The sequence below is a fragment of the Doryrhamphus excisus genome, linkage group LG9, assembly GCF_037039965.1.
Source record: "Doryrhamphus excisus strain RoL-2023G ecotype Guam linkage group LG9, RoL_Dexc_Guam_v1.1, whole genome shotgun sequence".
Taxonomy (NCBI): domain Eukaryota; kingdom Metazoa; phylum Chordata; class Actinopteri; order Syngnathiformes; family Syngnathidae; genus Doryrhamphus; species Doryrhamphus excisus.
In genome coordinates, this window is record NC_136365.1 from 2,376,488 (window position 1) to 2,393,092 (window position 16,605).

Genomic DNA, 16,605 nt, shown 5'->3' on the forward strand with positions numbered 1-16,605 from the left:
TACATTTGTTCACTTCCTGCTTTCCATAATACAGTTTAAGGGTTTTTTTTTTTGTTTTTTTTTAAAATGATGCACCTCGTACCGAAGTACAAGGTGATGTCCATAGGTATGAATGTGAGTGTGAATGGTTGTTTGTTTAATTTATTTTGCCTTTTTAATTGACAAATACCTAAAATATAATGGTGGCCATCCAGCCAGTTTGACACTAACCTATCACTCAACAATGAAAATCTGATCAAAATAGTAGTTCTTACTGCTGTATAATGTAGACAAATATAAATTACTGCATGGAGTACATACCGTTACAGTAACTCTAGCCTTTATGAGGCAATGAAGCAGGTGTGCTTCCTGCTACCTGGTGGATGTGATTATGTGCAAAACATGTGAAGCTGAGTCTGTGCTTATTAAAACCAACTAATTATGTTAAAAATACTTTATTGTGTTAACAACGGTAAAAACAAACAAACTGATAAGTTGAACTACAGTGCAGTTGGCCTATTTTAATAGATGATGTTGTGTGCTTTGAACAACAGAGGGCGCCAGATGACCGAAGAGATTGAATACAATGTATGCCAGTTTAAAAACAAAGTCAACAACTACAGTAAAACGTAAAAATAAAAATATAGTTTAAAATAATCTACATTTACAGTGACATGTTCAAAAAGTCACTGAGTTGACATAATGTTTTATCTTTATAGGTTTAATATGTTTTGTGGAAGTCAGTGGACACCAGTACGTAAGCGGAAGTCATACGTCAATTAAAACTTTGACTGACTCACCAGATCTGTTTTGCTACACGGAAACCAAAAACACAATCGTATCAATTTTTAAAAATGTGCCAGCGAAATGTGGTTGGCCGTCATATACCGAGCTAGTCCAAAACAGCCCACCCGGCTAGCTTAAAGTTCTCATGACACCATTTTATTTTGTTTAAAAAAAAAAGCATGAAGTTACGCCTGGCTAACGTAATGGCGGGTGAGTGAGCATTCTCGTTTGACTTTTGAATTATCTTGAGTATTTATTCATTGTATGAAATGTGTACATTATCATTTGGAACTTGTGAGGAGCCATTCTTTGCACTCACCTCTGAGGTGTGTCATTCAATACCAGCCATCCATTTTCTATACCACTTAGCATCAGTAGAGTTGTGGGCATGATGGACAAGATGGCAGGAAGGAGTGTAGCGTGCAGGTTAAGCATCGTAGGAACATTCAGCACGTGTACACACATAGTTCAGTTCCAAATGTGAACATTGTGATAGTTAATTTTGTTATATTTGTAAATCAATAGCTATTATTATGTAAAACAATCCCTTTTTTATGTTGTTTATGTTGATAGTTGGCGGCACGGCGGTCGAGTGGTTAGCGTGCGGCCATCTCTGTGTGGCGTTTGCATGTTCTCCCCGTGCATGCGTGGGTTTTCTCTGGGTACTCCAGTTTCCTCCCAACAAGACATAGGCTTAAGTGCACACAAAATTCTGCCCTAAATTTTCAAAGTTAACTAAAAAAAACATGCTAACCTTGGTTAACATCCGCCCCGGTTAACACGTTTTTTGGTTAACAAACAACACTATTGAGGCTGCACAGCGGATAGTGGAAAGCGGAAACCCGAGTTCAATTCCACCCTCGGCCATCTCTGTGTGGAGTTTGCATGTTCTCCCCATGCATGCGTGGGTTTTCTCCGGGTACTCCGGTTTCCTTCCACATTCCAAAAACATGCTAGGTTAATTGGCGACTCCAAATTGTGCATAGGTATGAATGTGAGTGTGAATGGTTGTTTGTCTATATGTGCCCTGTGATTGGCTGCCCACCAGTCCAGGGTGTACCCCGCCTCTCGCCCAAAGACAGCTGGGATAGGCTCCAGCACCCCCCGTGACCCTCGTGAGGAAAAGCGGTAGAAAATGAATGAATGAATGATTGTTGATAGTTGTTAGTTGTTTACATAAAAAATATTTGTATCAAAGTGAAAGTTATGATTGAAATGTCCATCCATCCATTTTCTGTACCCCTTATCCTCACGAGGGTCGCGGGCATGCTGGAGCCTGGACTGGTTGAGATTGAAATATATCTTTTCAAATTAAGCTGTTTTTGTCACTTTTTGTAGTTGGGAGCTGATATTTTCATGAAACCTACAGATATTCAAGTGTTGATTACTAAAGAATGGAAAAAGGTAGACACAAACCTTGTTTTCCTGATGAAAGACGGGAGTCTAAACTTTCCTTTGGTATGTTCCATGTTTTTATAGCCATTGAACATGATATTCTGTGTGCTTTGAAAGATCGGTCAAAATGGCCGGTATTGGAGGGGATGCCTTTTGAAAAATGGCTGGGGCTGAATGAGTTAGGCACTGAACATTTAAAAAAAAAAACACCAGAACCCTTCAACACATCAACAAACACCCCTCATTTAATACTGTTACAGCCTTTTTGCTAGTACATAAGTTATTTCACAAGTTAGTAGCTTTGAGTTTCCATATCAGAATAATTTCATGAAGATGTAAAACTCTGAACAACAGATGGATGTTGTTTAGCTATTCATTTTGAGAAGGCCGTGGAGTTGGAAAAAAAAAGTTAAGTTTGACTCTATTTTGTTACTTTTTACCTTTCTATTGAAATATGAAAAAAAGTTTTTAAACAAACCAGCCTCTCTAGTGAAAAGCAGGGACAATATAGTCCACTAAAAACTGCAGCTGATGTCATTGTATGCTCGACGCAAGCCTTGAGAAAGTCCCTGCATGAACACATTACAATGAAAGGTAGAATGTGGAACAAATCTTTGCCAACAGCGGGGCTTTGAAAAGTCAATCTGAATATATTCAAAGTGTAAAAGCCTTTGTTGTTTTTTTATGTCACCCTGAAAGAAAGTAGAAACACTGCGTTTTTCTGCCAAGTCTAAAATCGTTTAATCTTTTGTCAGGGGTGTGGAAGTCCTTCTGCAAAACATGCAATTACAGATGGACTTGATGATCAAACACAAGAGCAAAGGTACAAGGTAATTCGAGCACACAACCTGCACGGTATTTAGGGTTAACACTTATTTCCTGTACCCACGAGAGCTACTACACTAGGAACTGTATAATGGGGAACTGTAACTAGACGACAACTGTGCTATTATATATTATATACTATATAATATATGTACTATATATATTATATACTTTTGAAACAAAAGTTGAACTTGACAAACAGTACAGTCGTCTGTTGCAATATTGCGGTTCAATTATCGTTCAATCATCACCATTTCATGGTAGACTACATTATTACTCAAAACATTGAAATACAAGTGATGTGTAGTATTCTGGTCACTAGGTGGCAGTAATGACGCATTACCTTCCATCTTAACACTGCATGAAATTGTGAAGTCAGACATGGCATGTCCTACATGATAGAGTGATAAAAGTTTTACTCCCATTCCATGTGGAAGTGGTCACTTTTTTGGCTTCTTCAGTAGAAGAAATAAATTTGGTCCTAATTGGTTAGCTCGCTAGCTGGTTAGCTAGTGTTTGTCTCGAGCCCCCCCCAAAATAAGAGTTGCAATATGGTGCAAACAATGAATAATAGGAGTGTAAAGGTGACTACTCGCTAGCTGGTTAGCTAGTAGCTGTCTCGAGTCCCCCCCCCAACATAAGAGTTGCAATATGGTGCAAACAATGAATAATATGAGTGTAAAGGTGACTATAGGTGTGTTATGTGAGGTCTACAGGGCTCTAATAATGTTGAAACCCGTATTTAGAAAGTCAGAAACAGGTTTTTAAAGCGCTAAAACATCTAATCCTATATCACTGAAATTCATTTATCACAGTCTGGTCAGGTCAACTAGTGAAGTACTCGCTAGTGTCTTTCCCTTTACGAGCCATTGCTAGCAAAGTAAACACAGAAGCAGAGCTTGGTGCAGGGCAGTGAGCTTATCTGGCTTACATTCACGGCCATATAAGGAAATCTGCCTGTCTGTGACATCACAAAGGGGTTGTTTTACCACACCTTCTGAAACCGAGCGTTTTGAGTCATCCCAAACTTTTTTCAGAGCTCACTTCCAAATGCAGAAACCTCATTATCTGAAACTTTAGCATGGTTTAACACGAGAATACAACATTCTATCGACATTTATAGGTCAGAAAAGTAGAAAAAGCATAATAGATCCCGTTTAAGACAATTGATAATTAAGACTGTAAATTTAGAACTTTGTTTGTATTAAGTAAAAGTGTAAAAATACGGACAGTTGACCATTGTTTGCTTGTAATAATGTGACCGTTGCTCCAAGCAGATGTTCAGTGAGGTTTTCACAATGGGTTCTACCAGAATGGGTTTGGATAGTACTTCTACTTCTCGCCGTGGTCATGAAGATGTACTGTAGATTTGCTGTAATAGATTTACTGTCTGCCTCTGCATTTGTGGCTGACCTTAATGATGGGTCATACGTGAATAAATCTTATTCATCTTTTCTCCTAAGAAAGCAATCCGTTCTTCCCTCCTGCCTCCAGTATTAGAGTGAGAACATGAATTGATGCTGCTGTGTTTTCTTTTTGAAACGGCCACTTTTGAATCATGCTATAATTATCTTCTTTCCAAAGCAGCGTGTTCCCAGATGTCTCCTCCTTATGCTCCTGGAGTGAGTTTCCATCTGGCAGACTCCTACTAACGTTTTCTCTCTCTTTCTTTAGCCTCCCCAATGCACCATGTAGTCACTTTCAATATGACTGCATCACTTTCTGTAACTTAACACTTTTTAACACTCAGCATATATAATGCAAATGCCAAACCACTTTGCTCTGAACGCCGTCCATCGCTCTCTTTTCCTCTCCCCTGCTCTCTGTCTTTCATTCCTGTAGCTATCTAGCTGTTATGCCCCAGGAGTAGAGGCCTGCTCAATGTGGCAGAGATGATTTGTTTGCTTTGCAATTATTTTCCGTCAGTGGAGACAAATGGATTCATACTGCATAGAAAAACCCACACAGACGGGGCTGGAGCAGTGAATGCAGTGGAACAGACTAATGTGCACTGCCAACAGATAAAGACAAAGATGAGGAACATAGTGCAACTGGGGTGAGGAATGGATAGCTTTGAAAACTGGACACACAAAAAAATGAGGACCGTATTCAAACACGTGGGACCTAAACAATCCATAAAAGCGCATCTGTGCATCGGATAAACATTAATGACAAAATATTCATTTTTGTTTGAATTCGGGGTCTGCATCCTACGAGGCCAGTAGCCTATCCAGTCTACCAAGGCCAGACCTTTGGAGGCTCCTGCTCCAGCCGCAAATCAGACGGTCTTCCCCACACTTCCTGGTTGTGTCACATGATCTCATGTTTACCCTGACGTCCCGACAGAATATCTGCCTTAAATCGCGACAGTAAAGTAACAAAATTCATTTATTTTCTACCGCTTATCCTTATGACGGTCGTGGGGGTGCTGGAGCCTATCCCAGCTGTCTTCGGGCGAGAGAGGGGGTACACCCCGGACTGGTCGCCAGCCAATCACAGGACACATATAGACAAACAACCATTCACACTCACATTCATACCTATGGACAATTTGGAGTCGGCAATTAACCTAGCATGTTTTTGGAATGTGGGAGGAAACCGGAGTACCCGGAGAAAACCCACGCATGCACGGGGAGAACATGCAAACTCCACACAGAGATGGCCGAGTGTGGAACAAAATGATTCGTTTTTAAAATTTGGTTTTACAGGAGAGAGAAGAAATGAGTAGAGCTACAATGACGCTTTTAACAAATAGCTAGTTCCGTACCCATCTTGAACCATTAAACCACCATTAAACTTGGATTATAGTATGGTCCCAGTCCCAGGTTATAAAATACTGCAATTGGACATGAGAACTACAGCGTATCATGGTTGAGCAACCTCTTTGTATACACTGCTCAAAAAATGAAAGGGAACACTCAATTATTCAAACTGTCCACTTAGGAAGCAACACAGATTGATAATCAATTTCACATGCTGTTGAGCAAATGGAATATACAAGAGCTGGTGTGTTTTTCTACTTTCATTTTAAGTGTGACTAAAAAATCCAGACATCCCTGCGTTAATTAATTTGATTTCCATTGATCATTTTTGTGTGAGTTCATTGTCAGCATATTCAACTATGTAAAGGCTTACCTATTTTCATAAGAATATTTCATTAATTCACATCTAGGATGTGTTATTTTAGTGTTCCTTTTATTTTGAGCAGTATATTTGTTGTGTTGTGACAGTCTTGGGATTTAGTTTTTGCAAGTTCTATAAGACATTAATGGTAATGGTAATGGTTTTATTTCATTTGAACATGCATCAGATTACAATTGAATGCATCCCATAATCAGTTCCCAGTTCCACATGTCCAAAAAGGAGTAGGAAGAAGCAAAGCTTATTAAATCCTACCCCTCCATCTGGTACTTTTACAGTCAGTAACTGTTACATTTGTTCACTTCCTGCTTTCCATAATGCAGTTTAAGATTTTTTTTTTTTTGTTTTGTTTTTTTTTAATAATGCACCTCGTACCGAAGTACGAGATGATATGACCATCCAATGACATAATGGGTACCATAGTAAGTGTCAATATAGTGATATATATAGCACATCATGACTGGTTCAAGACTCTTCATCCTTGTATTTAGCAAACATCATGCTTGTATTGTTTCTTGAATTGGCTCATCGTTGTGCATTGTTTGAGGTCCTTACTCAATCCATTGCATAGTTTGATTCCACATACTGAAATGCTATGGCTAGCATAACGTAGTCCTAGCATATAAGTGTTTCAAATGTAGTTCTTCCCTGAGATCATATTTCTCTTCTCTTGTAGAGAAGTATTGGATGACATTTTTAGGTATTTGGTTACTTTTAGCCTTATGCATTATTTTAGCTGTTTGAAAATTAACTATATCAGCAAGTTGAAGTATTTGTGATTTTAGAAATAAGGAGTTAGTATGTTCTCTGTAAGATAAGATGTGTCAAGCCACATGTTTATTGCATGATTATTGCACTTGTTTATTGCATGGTTATTGCACAGTTTATTGCACAGCATTTTTGGAGCAGTTTATGTTATGGAGTCTGCAATACACGTGTCAAACTCAACGCCTGCGGGCCCATCGCTTCATTTTATGAGGTCCATGGAAGTGTTTATTATTAAGTGGATTATTAAGTGGATCCAATGTAACTGGTGAAACTTAGAGGATCGTTTTGGCTCAAGATCTGTAGTAACCTTAAGTTTCTGCCGCAATACACATCTACGACAGTCGCAGAGGGATCCACATGAATTCACAAGAAGTTCTTTCACAACAAAAGCACAGTAAATGCACAAAACACATACACAAATGAAAAAAACAAACTTGTTTATGAGAGCACATAACTCAGCAGAGGGAGCGAGCTGCGTGTCAAAAATAGACATTTTTATGGCCGTCTCAATTATGCGTGTTCTTCCACCATTCGTGGGTGGTCTCGGAATGTACGTCTTGAGTGGAGATCGAGTATATATTTAAAATGATAAGTTATTGAAAATGCAAGTTTTACCACAGTACTACTGTTTCAGTCATTAATAATAATAATAATAAGTTATACATAGTGATATCACCATATTTCTCTTCTTACATCGAGATCAAATTTTGGGGCTAAATCACCTATCTCTAGGTTTTACCTGATTGTGTCCAAACTTGAACTATCTGCATTGAACTTACAGTCCGTCCACACTAAATGAGATTAACCTTTTCCTCTAAGCTTGCGTCTCCTTTTTGTCTTGCCTTCTGTCTCCCCTTTTTTCCTCTTTCATGACCGTGTTTCCCCTTTCCAGTGTCTCTGTTGACTATTCCTTGTCCCGTTCTCCCCTCCTCCTCCGCCGTGTCACCCTTCCTTCCCTCCTTTTATACGAAGGGCAGGTTCAGGGGTCACCAATTACTGGGAAGAGGGCTGAGAAAGTTGTATGGGCTCTGCCCTCCGGGCTGCCATGTTGCATTACCGTCATGTGGATTTCAGGTACGCAGCAGTCGCTAGCTGCCGGCACAGCAGCCCTAACCTCAGCCCCAGTACCAGGCTACAGAGACAAGGTTTAAACTCGTCATGCCTCAGTGGCTGGCTGGCTCCATGTCAACCTACCTCTCTTGCTGACCTATTGGGCAGAACTAATATGTAAGTCTAGACTTCTTGGGAACCCAGCTACTAGGACATACACTTCATGTGTGCAGTACCTATGAATATGGTCATGGTTTTATTTCATTTGAACATGCATCAGATTACAATTGAGTGCATCCCATAATCAGTTCACAGTTCCACATGTCCAAAAGGAGTAGGAAGAAGCAAAGCTTATTAAATCCTACCCCTCCATCTGGTACTTTTACAATCAGTAACTGTTATATTTGTTCACTTCCTGCTTTCCATAATACAGTTTAAGTTTTTTTTTTTTTAATAATGCACCTTGTATCAAAGTACGAGGTGATATGACTATACAATGACATAATGGGTACCATAGGAAGTGTCAATATAGTGATATATATAGCACAGGGGTCTCAAACTCAATTTACCTGGGGGCCACCGGAGCTAGGTTCTGGGTGAAGCCAGGCCGTATCAGGTTTTCAAAAAAAACCCAAAACGCATTTATTAAAAACTGGAAAAAAATCAATCTTCAATGCTTTTGCTTCTGCTATACCCTACACTTTTTCAGTACTTTGGTTCCGGTTTTCCACACCAAAATATCTGATAAAACATTCCATTGTTCTCAAATATCTTAATTTAAATTTTCTATACACAAAATAAGATAAAAAAATAAATAAACAAATTAAGAATAAAGACAATAAATCAATCAATCAGTAATAAATAAGTAAAATAATAATAAAACAGCAAATAAGAAAAACGTAAGAAACCACATACAGTTGGTAGAGAAATAATTTTTTTCATATTCAAATGTACAGTATTAACAGTTATTTAACCTTTAACATGAACATTAATGAAACTTAATAATTGTACCCAATTAGCAAGTTAGCGTCGTACTCAGTTCCATCTGGGACCAGCGTCGTAACTTTAACAACATGTTTGATGAGATGCTTTATCTTGACGTGTATTTTCCCTTTTATTCCAAATCATTTCCTGCATTTATTTGTACCCAGCGTCATAAGCCTTTAGCTTCATTGCTAATCCAAAGCAAAACAGGGCAGGGTAACAGTATGGGCGGGGACAAAATCATGTTAATTGTGTCCGGTGTGCACAGAGCTTTAAGCTGTCATTTCAACATTAAACTTTGGTATCAAGGCGGGGGCCTCAAACTAGCGTCTCGCGGGATGCATTTGGCCCGCTGGCTGCGAGTTTGAGACCCCTGATATAGCACATCATGACTGGTTCAAGACTCTTCATCCTTGTATTTAGCAAACATCAACTGCTTGTATTGTTTCTTGAATTGGCTCATCGTTGTGCATTGTTTGAGGTCCTTACTCAATCCATTCCATAGTTTGATTCCACATACTGAAAAGCTACAGCTTTTTAACGTAGTCCTAGCATATAAGTGTTTCAATATTGCTCAAGTACGAGCTGTAGTTTGTTTGAGGTAATACTATGTAAAAGCACCAATAAGTCATGTTTGTTGTTATGTAGCAAAATATCCTGATATCCAATGCTGTTGGTTTAGTTTTAATTTCCAAACAAAACATCGCATTTTCTATAGTACAGAAGTAAAGGCCCTCACTTACCCTAACACCTAACACCATCAGAGCCGACCTTTTTTTTTTTTTTAGGCTCCAGGCACAGCCCAGCACTGTTCAAGCCGGGGCCAACAGAAGCTGTGCAGCCAGATGGAGTTGAAACGGCTCCTGAATAGAGAATCTCAGAATCTGATTCATTGTGCTCAGCCAAACCCACGGTAATTACAAAAACAGCGCTTGGTTCACTAATAATGGGTGCGTGTCATCTCCAATCCCCAGACCGCCTGTCTGTCCACGCCACAGAGGCAGCAATTACAGGCTTGGACCTTCCACTGGACATGTTCACAGTAAAGTGTGCAGGGGGAACAGTGGACTGTGTGTGGGGGCGGTAAGTTAAGGAGTGAACAAGTAACTGAAAGAGATGTGTGTGAGAGCGCTGGGAAAGGGAAAGCCGGACCTGCGGCTTACACCCTTTTTCGTCTTAGTTAGCAGCGTAACCTCAACCGAACAGTTTGAATTTAGATAGCAGGAAAGCGCTCAGGTCAGAACAGCTAGTTTGACATTCATTCATTGAATGCACGTCCATACTTTCCTGTGGCCGAAAAGTACACAACTACATTATCTTACAAATATTCATGTATTAGTTTAACCTCCTCTGGTGTGTTTATGTGGTGGTGTGAGCCGCACTCACACGCTGTGAGTCACTTCCTTTACTAAACACTCATGGTTACCCATCCATGATCCTAACAATGACCATCACAAGGATTTACTAAAGCATTGACTGATCTTTCCTGTTATGCTGCTATTGTTTTTATTTGATTTTCTCTAGAGAGGCATGACGGACCGGTGTCATGGCAGACAATAGAAGTTAATCGTGGTGTGACCCCACAACTAATTTGGGAGCTTAAGTTCTTTTAAGAAGTGTCAGTCTCACCAGTATGGTGAGTTTGTTTGCCCCTCGTTCTGCTAGGGTTTCCTTCGTTTGTTGTGACGTTAAAACTGCTGGATGAATTTTTTCTTTACATTTTGGAAGTTTTTGTTTAAACATTAAATATTTAAGTCAATTTCAATGGGAGTGTCTTTTTAACAGTCACTTCTGTAATTTATTCTAGTGAATATCATATAAGGCAGGGAGTCCAAGCTCCTTATGCACGGATGCAAAGGCCGCTTTGATATACTCTAAACCAACACATGTAGATATGATAATAAGTATTTCGAGGCAAAAATGCATTTCGGCTTTGTGATATAAGTGAAAAAGTGTATGGCACTTTTTTTGCTTTGCTTTTTTAAATGTAATATTTCAAAATTCTTCTTTGTGAAATTTCTTTCCGCAATATTCTGACTTTATTCCCATAATATTTAGACTTTATTACCACATTATTATAACTTTCGCCCAAGTAAATTTTCCACATATTGTTTTGTTTTGTTTCTCATAATATTATTACATTACATTGTGTACTGTGTTGCTGTTTTGTAAATGGTCGCTAAGTTACATATGAAAAATTAACGTAGTTGTTTTTGTTGTTCTCCACTAGTGGTGGTGTCTGCTGCCTCTTAGTGTGATGGTTTTAGCTTCCTTCTTTCATGGCACCGTGAGTCAGACTGTGGAGCGGTGACCTCTCGTGATTTCCGATGGGTGGACGAGCTCATTGTGAGTTCCCTTGTAGTTGACTTGACTATTTCCGGCCAAATAAAGAGCCACCTCTCCCTCACAGACTCTTGAGCGCTATGGTATTTGACTTTTGACCTATTTTGAGTTCATTCTGGTAAAAATTTTTTTCAATTTCTGCTGTTGTTTTTTTTTTTTCGTCTTTTTTGTCTTTTTGCTTTCTTTTTGTAAATTTTCTTCTCAGAATTATGACTTTATTCCCATGTTTTGACTTTATTCTCATAACATTAGAATTTTTTCCCGCAACCTGTTTTTCTTTAAACTAAAACTTTATTTGGGTTTTTTTTAAACCGTATTATTAATAGTATTGCTATATTATTTAATTATTATTGCAACTATATGAGTCTATTATTGCAATTATATGCAACATTATGCTTATAAAATTATGACTTTTTTCCCACATTCATAGTTTGACTTTATTCTTGGAAAATTATTGCTGATTTTTCCATTTTTGCTGTTGTGTGCTTATTTTGTTTGTTTATTTTTATAATGTGCTGTGGGACAATTAAAAAACGGCCACAAATTGCCCCCCAGGCCGCGCTTTGGGCACCCCTGATATAAAGGGTCATTAACATGAATTTCAGTGCTAAAGATTTCTTAAGACGGTACCTGCTTTTGATTTAGTTTGAGTTTTGCTGCCATTGAAATGTACCACAACATGGAGTGTCTGGTTGCTGAAAGGTCAGAGGTTAGGGCAGTGTAGCCGTAAGCAGGAAAAATATGTGTGAAATTGGACACACCTTGCACCATTTGCGTGTGATTAAGCTGATTTCCGAGGGCAAACTCTGTCTACACCTTTCACAGAAAAAGAGTGAAATTTAAAAATCTAATAGGAGGACGTCTGACTAGTTTAAAATGTCTTACATGCGTGTTTTTCTCCGCTCACCAGATATTGCAATTAAGTTAGAGACAGAGCCTGCATGCAGTACTTTTCACCAAGGAAGTATTGCTATCGTACATAAACAAGTCATGATAGACTAGTTTATTGAACGCGGTATAAACAATAAGCAGCACTTTTCTGAAAGTGTACGTTTGAATATAATCACCTGGGTTGTCTGGTCGACTATGTCCATATGCATAAATTTTGGCTTTTCTTCCACATGCAAAGGTGAGTTTTTGTCCTGAAAGGCAAACTGCACTTTCAAATAAAAAAATTCTGAGCATTGTAAAGATATAAAAACAGATAAAAAGAGACAGAGACTGTAAGAATGCACGTAATGGGATGCATCTACTCCGTTTCCAAAATCTTGTGGAAAAAACTTCAAAACCTGCAAAAAATGCTCAATTTACATAATGTGACCTGCATATTAACCAAGCTACAGCAACATTGCTATTATTATTATTGTTATTAACATTGTTACAGCATACACTGTTGCATACAGTGGTGTGAAAAAGTGTTTCCCCCCTTGTTGAGTTCTTATATTTTGTTTTTTTTTAATAGTTTGTCACACTTAAATGTTTTGAATCTAAATATAAACATTATTTAATGACATCAGAATTGAACACAAAATGCTGTTTTTAAATGAAACTTAAGGGAGAAAAAAAAATCCAAACCTACGTACATGGCTCTGTGTGAAAAAGTGACTGCCCCCTAATCCTGAGATTAATTAAGGAACTATCAGTCTGGAAAAGGCTGTACAGTCATTTCTAAAGCTTTGGGACTCCAGTGAACCAGAGTGAGAGCCATTATTCACAAATGGCAAAAGGATGGAACAATGGAGTGGAACCGTACTAGGAGTGGCCGGCTAACCAAAATCACCCCAAGAACGTATAGCAACGACTCATCCAAGAGGTCACAAAAGACCCCACAACAACATCCAAAGAACTACAGGCGTCACTCACCTTAGTTAAGGTCAGCTTTCATGACTCGACCATAAGAACGACACTGGGCAAAAACAGCCTGGATGGCAGAGTTCCGAGATGAAAACCACTGCTGAACAAAACAGGCTCAACTCAATTTTGCCAGAAAACACCTTGATGATCCTCAAGACCTTTGGGAAACTACTCTGTGGTCTGATGAGACAAAAAGTTGAACTTTTTGGAAGGTGTGTCCCATTACATCTGGAGTAAAAGTAATGCTGCATTTCAGAAAAAGAACATCATACCAACAGTAAAATATAGTGGTGGTAGTGTGACAAGTCGGGGGCTATTTTGCTGCTTCATGACTTGGAGGAGCATGAATTCTGTTGTCTACCTCAAGCTGAAACCAACTTGGGTTCTGCAGAAGGACAGTGATCCAAAACACACCAGCAAGTCCACTGAAGAAAAACAAAATGAAGACTTAAGAGTGGCCCGGTCAAAGTCCTGACCTGAATCCTATTGAGAAGCTTGGCATGACCTTAAAAAGGTGGTTCAAGACCCAACAATGGGGCTGAATTACAACAATTCTGCAAAGATGAGAGGGCCAAAATCGCAGTCACTTTTTCATACCACTGTAGATTTATTTTTATTTTAACCTCTATATTTTCCTCTCGTATTTTATTCTTGCAAGGCCATACGTGATAAAGTTTTGGCCTGATGATGTTGAGTGTAGCAGACCTTATAGTATTGACAGTCATATTTATCCACCATGCTACAATAGATGTTTTTATTGTCTATGAAATTTGCAATTCATCCATAATCAGAACTACAGTGACACGGTAGCGGATATGTAACATAGTGGAAGACTCACAATACAGACAGTGAGCGATCAGTGGCCTTGTTCTCTCTAAAGTCATGCTTTGTTTGTCATATTTCCACAGGGGGAGGAAAACAGAAAAACATTTTAAAAGTCAGCAAGGAAGAGAAAGCACGAGGAAAAAGCCCTGAAGGCAAATGGCAGGCAACATCAGTGCCGTTAGACGGAGCCACTTAAGCTGTCATGCAAGAGTACGTGAACGCACCAGTGAACGCACACAGTCAGCATCACTGAACACATTATACAGAGACAGTCATGAAAGTGATGGTATCACCCAAACCCAAAGCCTTTTGGTAAAATAGTCAAATGACTAAATATTTCCAACAGTAGAATATAATATTGCATCCGTTTTTATTCATCTTCTATCTATCTGTATCTATATTATTTATCAGTAGTTGCTGCTTTGTTAGTTTTTCATTGTAATACAACCTATTAGTCCTCATAATAGATATCTAGCTAGTATTTTACTGGAATTATATTTCTTTACTGTCTGAGAAATTCACTCAGATTCCAAATCAGCTGACCTCAAAGACAAATCAGACCAAGTGGTGTAAAGTCTCCAGAGATATTTGGTTTGTCAGAGTTGATCAGATCCACAGAGACATAAGCAGACACTCAGGAATAATGCGTGGTGGCATTGAGCTTAGCTTACTAGCTGATATGTTCAGACTGGGAGAATGAAGCGGAGAGCCTGTATGGATGGAGATGATGATGGTTGATTTCTCTCACACAAGTCTGTCTCTTTATCCCCCTCCCTCTTTGTACCTAATGACAATTTCTATTTGATTTCTCGGCCAAAATGTATGATCTGGTAATTGTGTTTGGTTATGCAGGCATGCATGAAACTCGCTATTTGAAAAGAGCGTGCAAAATAGCACGTTGATTTTTATCAGTTGTACATATTTCTGTGGAGGACAGCCGTGAATGGCAGTGATGTGTGGTGAGGTTCATGGATAGTGAGGCACGGACTCCTTTGAAGTTTTGTATGTTAATACAGGCGGCTCATTAAGAGGATAACCAAAAAAGACGGTACTATTCACTTTAGTGGTATCATAAAAAAAATGTTTTCGAATAGACTGTAAATATCCACAAAGTAGGATTTACAATTTACAGTAGGATACAATTTTTACAATCATTAGAGCCCTGTAGTTACCTTAACACTCTTATTATTCTTTGTTTACAACACTTTGCTAGTTTGAAATGTGCAGGCTACGCGACTAAAGGAACATTGCATTCTACCGATTGAACTAGTTAGCCTCCAATTTACTCATTCCAAACCTAAAAAAGGGTTTCAAATGGAGTGGAGAAGAATGTAAGAAGCCAAAAAATGACCACTTCCTCACGAAATGGGAGTACACCATTTTTTTCACTTTATTTATCATGTTGGCGATTATATGGCTGACTCCATGTAGTGTGACGGTAAATTGATTTAATGTAATGTCTCATCAATGTATCAATGAGTTATTAATAGTTTTTATTAATTATTAATAGTTTCGAAAAACTGCCATAGAGTGAGGGAGTGATGTTCGAACTGCAATGTTGCAAGGGTCGACTGTACTTCTTAGTCCCATTTATTTATATTTTTATTAACTGTACATGCTCCCTCCTTCCCCAGGAAAAGTTCTGATACTTTGTTATAAAGTTTATTCAGCAGAGCCTAAAAATATCATACATATGACCTGTTAAATGTTAAACTGTTTCTGCAACATCGGCGACATAGCTCAAGTTTGATATTCTGCCTGCATCATCACACACTCAACTAACACATCACAACATCATATGTGGAAATGTTTTTAAATGAGATTTTTGTGAAAGTGTACTTAAATAGAGTGTGACAAATTTATAGTAAAGTTGATATAGAGTGAGTTCATGATGAGATCATTTCATATTCATGGGGACGTTCACACATTTCATCCAAAAAGTACTTTACTGTACTGCTAACTTTTATGACCTTGCCTCTTAAAAGCATCACAATCGAGCATTTGAAACAATGAATCGGAACCGGATTGTTCAAATTCAAAGGATTCCCAATCCGACAGGGCTCGCTTACCCTCCAAACCCCGCTGCTAGCCTGACGTTGATGTTCTTGTTCAATTTCGGATCAATATTTACAATAAAAGTGAGTGCTAGATTAGATTCAATGGTTGAATCAAATTGATTATATTCAATGATTCGATGAAGTGGCTGATTTATGTGGGCAGATTTCTTATAAAGCTGTGTGTGTGTGTGTGTGTGTGTGTGTGTGTGTGTGCTCACAAAGATTGACGTCACAGGATTCCATTATTACGTTGACGTGTCAAGTCTTGCAGAATCATAAGGTTATGTTTGCATTTTTATTTGGGATTCCGACTATTGTTTATGTGCCGAGAAACTGCATTAATGTCATTCTGCAATTTGAGCATTTATGCCCAAGGCAAGCAGCAACACCTTTCAGTCTTGTTTCCTTCATCCTCCAAACTAGTTAAAACTAAATCCTATGCGTATGACCCTCCTAATCTAGTGTTCGAAGTGAAATGTTAGTTGAATGCATTGAATTCCATTTATTGAATCGATAAAGTGACTTAAGCCATTTAGACAGGAAACACAGAGGGGCGCTTGGAAAATTGAGCATAGCTGTAGTTTTTACTACCAGAAAA

General features: G+C 38.6%; 1 long non-coding RNA gene across 2 annotated transcripts; it reads left to right on the forward strand.

The window, feature by feature from the left end:
• Positions 1 to 754: 754 nt before the first annotated feature.
• Positions 755 to 14,422, forward strand: LOC131132823 (uncharacterized). Of its 2 annotated transcripts, XR_013628084.1 has the most exons (4): positions 755 to 975; positions 2,916 to 2,990; positions 9,717 to 10,011; positions 10,455 to 10,564. It is a non-coding gene; the product is annotated as an uncharacterized LOC131132823 (long non-coding RNA). The 2 variants fall into 2 exon arrangements; XR_013628085.1 differs by lacking the exons at positions 9,717 to 10,011; positions 10,455 to 10,564 and adding an exon at positions 14,034 to 14,422.
• Positions 14,423 to 16,605: the final 2,183 nt, after the last annotated feature.